Below are 5,436 nucleotides of genomic sequence, written 5' to 3' on the forward strand. Positions count from 1 at the left end.
CCCTAACCCTAGGTCAGTCCCCGAGAGGCCCATCACAAGGGGCCTCGGGCTGCAACGCTGGGAATTGGGGACCCCTGAGACCCAGGGCCAAACTAACACTGCTGCCCCTCCACCACCTGGGCCACTAGGGGCGCTGCCGATCATCCAGGGCAGGAGAACATACAGGGCCCTCCCAGCCACCCCCTGGACCCTCAATGACCCGCTCCCCAAAGCGCTTGGGCCCACGCTCCCACTAGTCAGCGCCCTCACCTCAACCCGCCCCTCCGCTCGAAACACAGCAGGCGGATCGGACCTGCCCTACTCCTGGAGGCTAACCCTAACCCTAGGTCGGTCACCGAAGGGCCCATCCAAGGGGCTTGGCGCCCCAACACTGGGGATTGGGAACCTCCGAACCCCAGCGCTGGACTCAACCTGCTGACCCACGCCACCCGGGCCGCTATGGGCGCCGCCAGTCATTCAGGCTCGAGAACGGGTAGGGCCCTCCGAGCCCCTGGCGAGCTTCGAAGGCCGCCTGCGCCAAAACACTTGGGCCCACGCTCCCACTCACCAGCACCCTCCCCTCGGCTCGCCCCCCCCCCTCGCTACACCGCCCATGGATCCTGCCTGCCGGCCTCCTCGGGGCTAATCCTAACCCTAGGTCGGCCCCCAAGGGGCTCCTCCCAAGAGGCCTGGCACCGCAATGCCAGGGATTGGGGACCCCCGCCCCAGCGCTGGACTCACCCTCCGCCCCACCGCCACCCGGGCCTTTATTGGCGCCGCTGGTCATTCAGGGCGGGAGAATGTGCAGGGCACACCGAGCCCCTGGCGCATTTCGAAGGCCCCCGCGCCAAACTCTTGGGGCCCCGCTCCCACTCCTCAACGCCCTCAGCTCGGCCTGCCCCTCCGCTCACTGCACATCCAGCAGATCGGGCTTGCAGGCCTCCTGGGGGCTAAGCCTAACTCTAGGTGTGCTCCTTAGGGGCCCCTCGCAAGGGGCCTGGCGCCCCAAAGCTTGGAATTGGGGACCCGAGCCCCAGCGCTGGACTCACCCTCCGCCCCACCGCCACCCGGGCCTTTATTGGCGCCGCTGGTCATTCAGGGCGGGAGAATGTGCAGGGCACACCGAGCCCCTGGTGCATTTCGAAGGCCCCCGCGCCAAACTCTTGGGCCCCCCGCTCCCACTCCTCAACGCCCTCAGCTCGGCCTGCCCCTCCGCTCGCTGCACATCCAGCAGATCGGGTTTGCAGGCCTCCTGGGGGCTAACCCTAACTCTAGGTGGGCTCCTTCGGGGCCCCTCGCAAGGGGCCTGGCGCCCCAACGCTTGGGATTGGGGACCCGAGCCCCAGCGCTGGACTCACCCTCCGCCCCACCGCCACCCGGCCGTTATTGGCGCCGCCTGTCATCAGGGCGGCAGAACGGGCAGGGCCCTCTGAGCCCCCAGCGACCTTGGAAGGCCCCAGGCGCCAAAATGTTTGGGCCCAGGCTCCTGCTCGCCAGCGCCCTCACTCCGCCCGCCCCTCCACTCGCCGCACAGCCGGCATTTTGGGCCTGCCGGCATCCTGCTTGCTAACCCTAACCCTAGGTCCGTCCCCGAGAGGCCCCTGACAAGGGGCCCGGGGATGCAACGCTGGGGATTGGGGACCCCAGTGCCCCAGGGCCGGACTAACACTGTTGCCCCTCCACCACCTGGGCCACTAGGGGCGCTGCCGCTCATTCCCGGCGGGAGAAGGGGCAGGGCCCTCCAAGCCCCCTTCCACATTCGATGGCCCCCTGCCCCAAAGCGCTTGGGCCCACGTTCCCACTAGTCAGCGCCCTCACCTCAACCCGCCCCTCCGCTCGAAACACAGCAGCCGGATCGGACCTGCCGGCCTCCTGGGGGCTAACCCTAACCCTAGGTCGGTTCCCGAGGGGCCCCTCCCAAGGGGCCTTGCGCAGCCATGCCCGTGATCCAGGACGTCCTAGCCCCAGGGCCGGACTCACCCTGCAGCCACCCGCCACCCGGGCCGCTAGGAGCGCCGCCGGTCATTCAGGCGGGAGAAGGGGCACGGTCCTACAAGCCCCTGACGACCTTCGAAGGCCGCCCCAGCGCCAAAACCTGTGGGCCCACGGTCCCGCTCGCCAGCTCCCTCCCCTGGCCCGCCGCAATGCTCGCTACAAAGCCAGGGGATTGGGCCTGATGGCCTCCTGGGGGCTAAGCCTAACCCAAGGTGGGTCCCCCAGGGGCCCATCCGAAGGTGCTTGGCGCCCCAACGCCAGGGATTGGGGACCCGAGACCCAGCGCCGGATTCACCCTGCAGCCCCCCACCCCTGGGCCGCTAGGGGGCCCGCCGGTTATTCAGGGGGGGAGAAACAGGCAGGGCCCTCTGAGCCCCCAGCCACCTTCGAAGGCCCCCGCGCCAAGATGTTTGGGCCCAGGCTTCTGCTCGCCAGCGCCCTCACTCCGCCCGCCCCCTCCACTCACAGCACAGCCGGCATTTCGGGCCTGCCGGCATCCTGCTTGCTAACCCTAACCCTAGGTCAGTCCCCGAGAGGCCCATCACAAGGGGCCTGGGGCTGCAACGCTGGGGATTGGGGATCCCTGAGACCCAGGGCCAAACTAACACTGCTGCCCCTCCACCACCTGGGCCACTAGGGGCGCTGCCGCTCATTTCAGGGCAGGAGAACATACAGGGCCCTCCCAGCCCCCCACCCCCGGACCCTCGATGCACCCGCTCCCCAAAGCGCTTGGGCCCACGCTCTCACTAGTCAGCGCCCTCACCTGAACCCGCCCCTCCGCTCGAAACACAGCAGGCGGATCGGACCTGCCCTACTCCTGGAGGCTAATCCTAACCCTAGGTCGGTCCCCGAGGGCCCATCCAAGGGGCTTGGCGCCACAACGCTGGGAATTGGGAACCTCCGAACCCCAGCGCTGGACTCACCCTGCAGACCCCCGCCACCCTGGCCGCTAGGGGCGCCGCCAGTCATTCAGGCTCGAGAACGGGTAGGGCCCTCCAAGCCCCTGGCGAGCTTCGAAGGCCGCCTGCGCCAAAACACTTGGGCCCACGCTCCCACTCACCAGCGCCCTCCCCTCGTCTCCCCCCCCCCCTCACCACACCGCCCATGGATCCTGCCTGCCGGCCTCCTCGGGGCTAATCCTAACCCTAGGTCGGCCCCCAAGGGGCTCCTCCCAAGAGGCCTGGCACCACAATGCCAGGGATTGGGGACCCCCGCCCCAGCGCTGGACTCACACTCCCGCCCCACCCGCCACCCGGGCCTTTATTGGCGCCGCTGGTCATTCCGGGCGGGAGAATGTGCAGGGCACACCGAGCCCCTGGCGCATTTCGAAGGCCCCCCGCGCCAAACTCTTGGGCCCCCGCTCCCACTCCTCAACGCCCTCAGCTCGGCCTGCCCCTCCGCTCGCTGCACATCCAGCAGATCGGGCTTGCAGGCCTCCTGGGGGCTAACCCTAACTCTAGGTGGGCTCCTTAGGGGCGCCTCGCAAGGGGCCTGGGGCCCCAACGCCTGGGATTGGGGACCCGAGCCCCAGCGCTGAACTCACCCTCCCCCCCACCGCCACCCGGGCCGTTATTGGCGCCGCCTGTCATCAGGACGGCAGAACGGGCAGGGCCCTCTGAGCCCCCAGCGACCTTGGAAGGCCCCAGGCGCCAAAATGTTTGGGCCCAGGCTTCTGCTCGCCAGCGCCCTCTCTGCGCCCGCCCCTGAACTCACAGCACAGCTGGCAATTTGGGCCTGCTGGCATCCTGCTTGCTAACCCTAACCCTAGGTCAGTCCCCGAGAGGCCCATCACAAGGGGCCTCGGGCTGCAACGCTGGGAATTGGGGACCCCTGAGACCCAGGGCCAAACTAACACTGCTGCCCCTCCACCACCTGGGCCACTAGGGGCGCTGCCGATCATCCAGGGCAGGAGAACATACAGGGCCCTCCCAGCCACCCCCTGGACCCTCGATGCAACCGCTCCCCAAAGCGCTTGGGCCCACGCTCCCACTAGTCAGCGCCCTCACCTCAACCCGCCCCTCCGCTCGAAACACAGCAGGCGGATCGGACCTGCCCTACTCCTGGAGGCTAACCCTAACCCTAGGTCGGTCACCGAAGGGCCCATCCAAGGGGCTTGGCGCCCCAACACTGGGGATTGGGAACCTCCGAACCCCAGCGCTGGACTCAACCTGCTGACCCACGCCACCCGGGCCGCTATGGGCGCCGCCAGTCATTCAGGCTCGAGAACGGGTAGGGCCCTCCGAGCCCCTGGCGAGCTTCGAAGGCCGCCTGCGCCAAAACACTTGGGCCCACGCTCCCACTCACCAGCACCCTCCCCTCGGCTCGCCCCCCCCCCTCGCCACACCGCCCATGGATCCTGCCTCCCGGCCTCCTCGGGGCTAATCCTAACCCTAGGTCGGCCCCCAAGGGGCTCCTCCCAAGAGGCCTGGCACCGCAATGCCAGGGATTGGGGACCCCCGCCCCAGCGCTGGACTCACCCTCCGCCCCACCGCCACCCGGGCCTTTATTGGCGCCGCTGGTCATTCAGGGCGGGAGAATGTGCAGGGCACACCGAGCCCCTGGCGCATTTCGAAGGCCCCCGCGCCAAACTCTTGGGGCCCCGCTCCCACTCCTCAACGCCCTCAGCTCGGCCTGCCCCTCCGCTCACTGCACATCCAGCAGATCGGGCTTGCAGGCCTCCTGGGGGCTAAGCCTAACTCTAGGTGTGCTCCTTAGGGGCCCCTCGCAAGGGGCCTGGCGCCCCAACGCTTGGAATTGGGGACCCGAGCCCCAGCGCTGGACTCACCCTCCGCCCCACGGCCACCCGGGCCTTTATTGGCGCCGCTGGTCATTCAGGGCGGGAGAATGTGCAGGGCACACCGAGCCCCTGGTGCATTTCGAAGGCCCCCGCGCCAAACTCTTGGGCCCCCCGCTCCCACTCCTCAACGCCCTCAGCTCGGCCTGCCCCTCCGCTCGCTGCACATCCAGCAGATCGGGTTTGCAGGCCTCCTGGGGGCTAACCCTAACTCTAGGTGGGCTCCTTCGGGGCCCCTCGCAAGGGGCCTGGCGCCCCAACGCTTGGGATTGGGGACCCGAGCCCCAGCGCTGGACTCACCCTCCGCCCCACCGCCACCCGGGCCGTTATTGGCGCCGCCTGTCATCAGGGCGGCAGAACGGGCAGGGCCCTCTGAGCCCCCAGCGACCTTGGAAGGCCCCAGGCGCCAAAATGTTTGGGCCCAGGCTCCTGCTCGCCAGCGCCCTCACTCCGCCCGCCCCTCCACTCGCCGCACAGCCGGCATTTTGGGCCTGCCGGCATCCTGCTTGCTAACCCTAACCCTAGGTCCGTCCCCGAGAGGCCCCTGACAAGGGGCCCGGGGATGCAACGCTGGGGATTGGGGACCCCAGTGCCCCAGGGCCGGACTAACACTGTTGCCCCTCCACCACCTGGGCCACTAGGGGCGCTGCCGCTCATTCCCGGCGGGA

Source organism: Ursus americanus, unplaced genomic scaffold (genome assembly GCF_024610735.1).
Source record: "Ursus americanus isolate L20-20 unplaced genomic scaffold, mUrsAme1.1.p SCAF_45, whole genome shotgun sequence".
In the NCBI taxonomy this organism is placed as follows: domain Eukaryota; kingdom Metazoa; phylum Chordata; class Mammalia; order Carnivora; family Ursidae; genus Ursus; species Ursus americanus.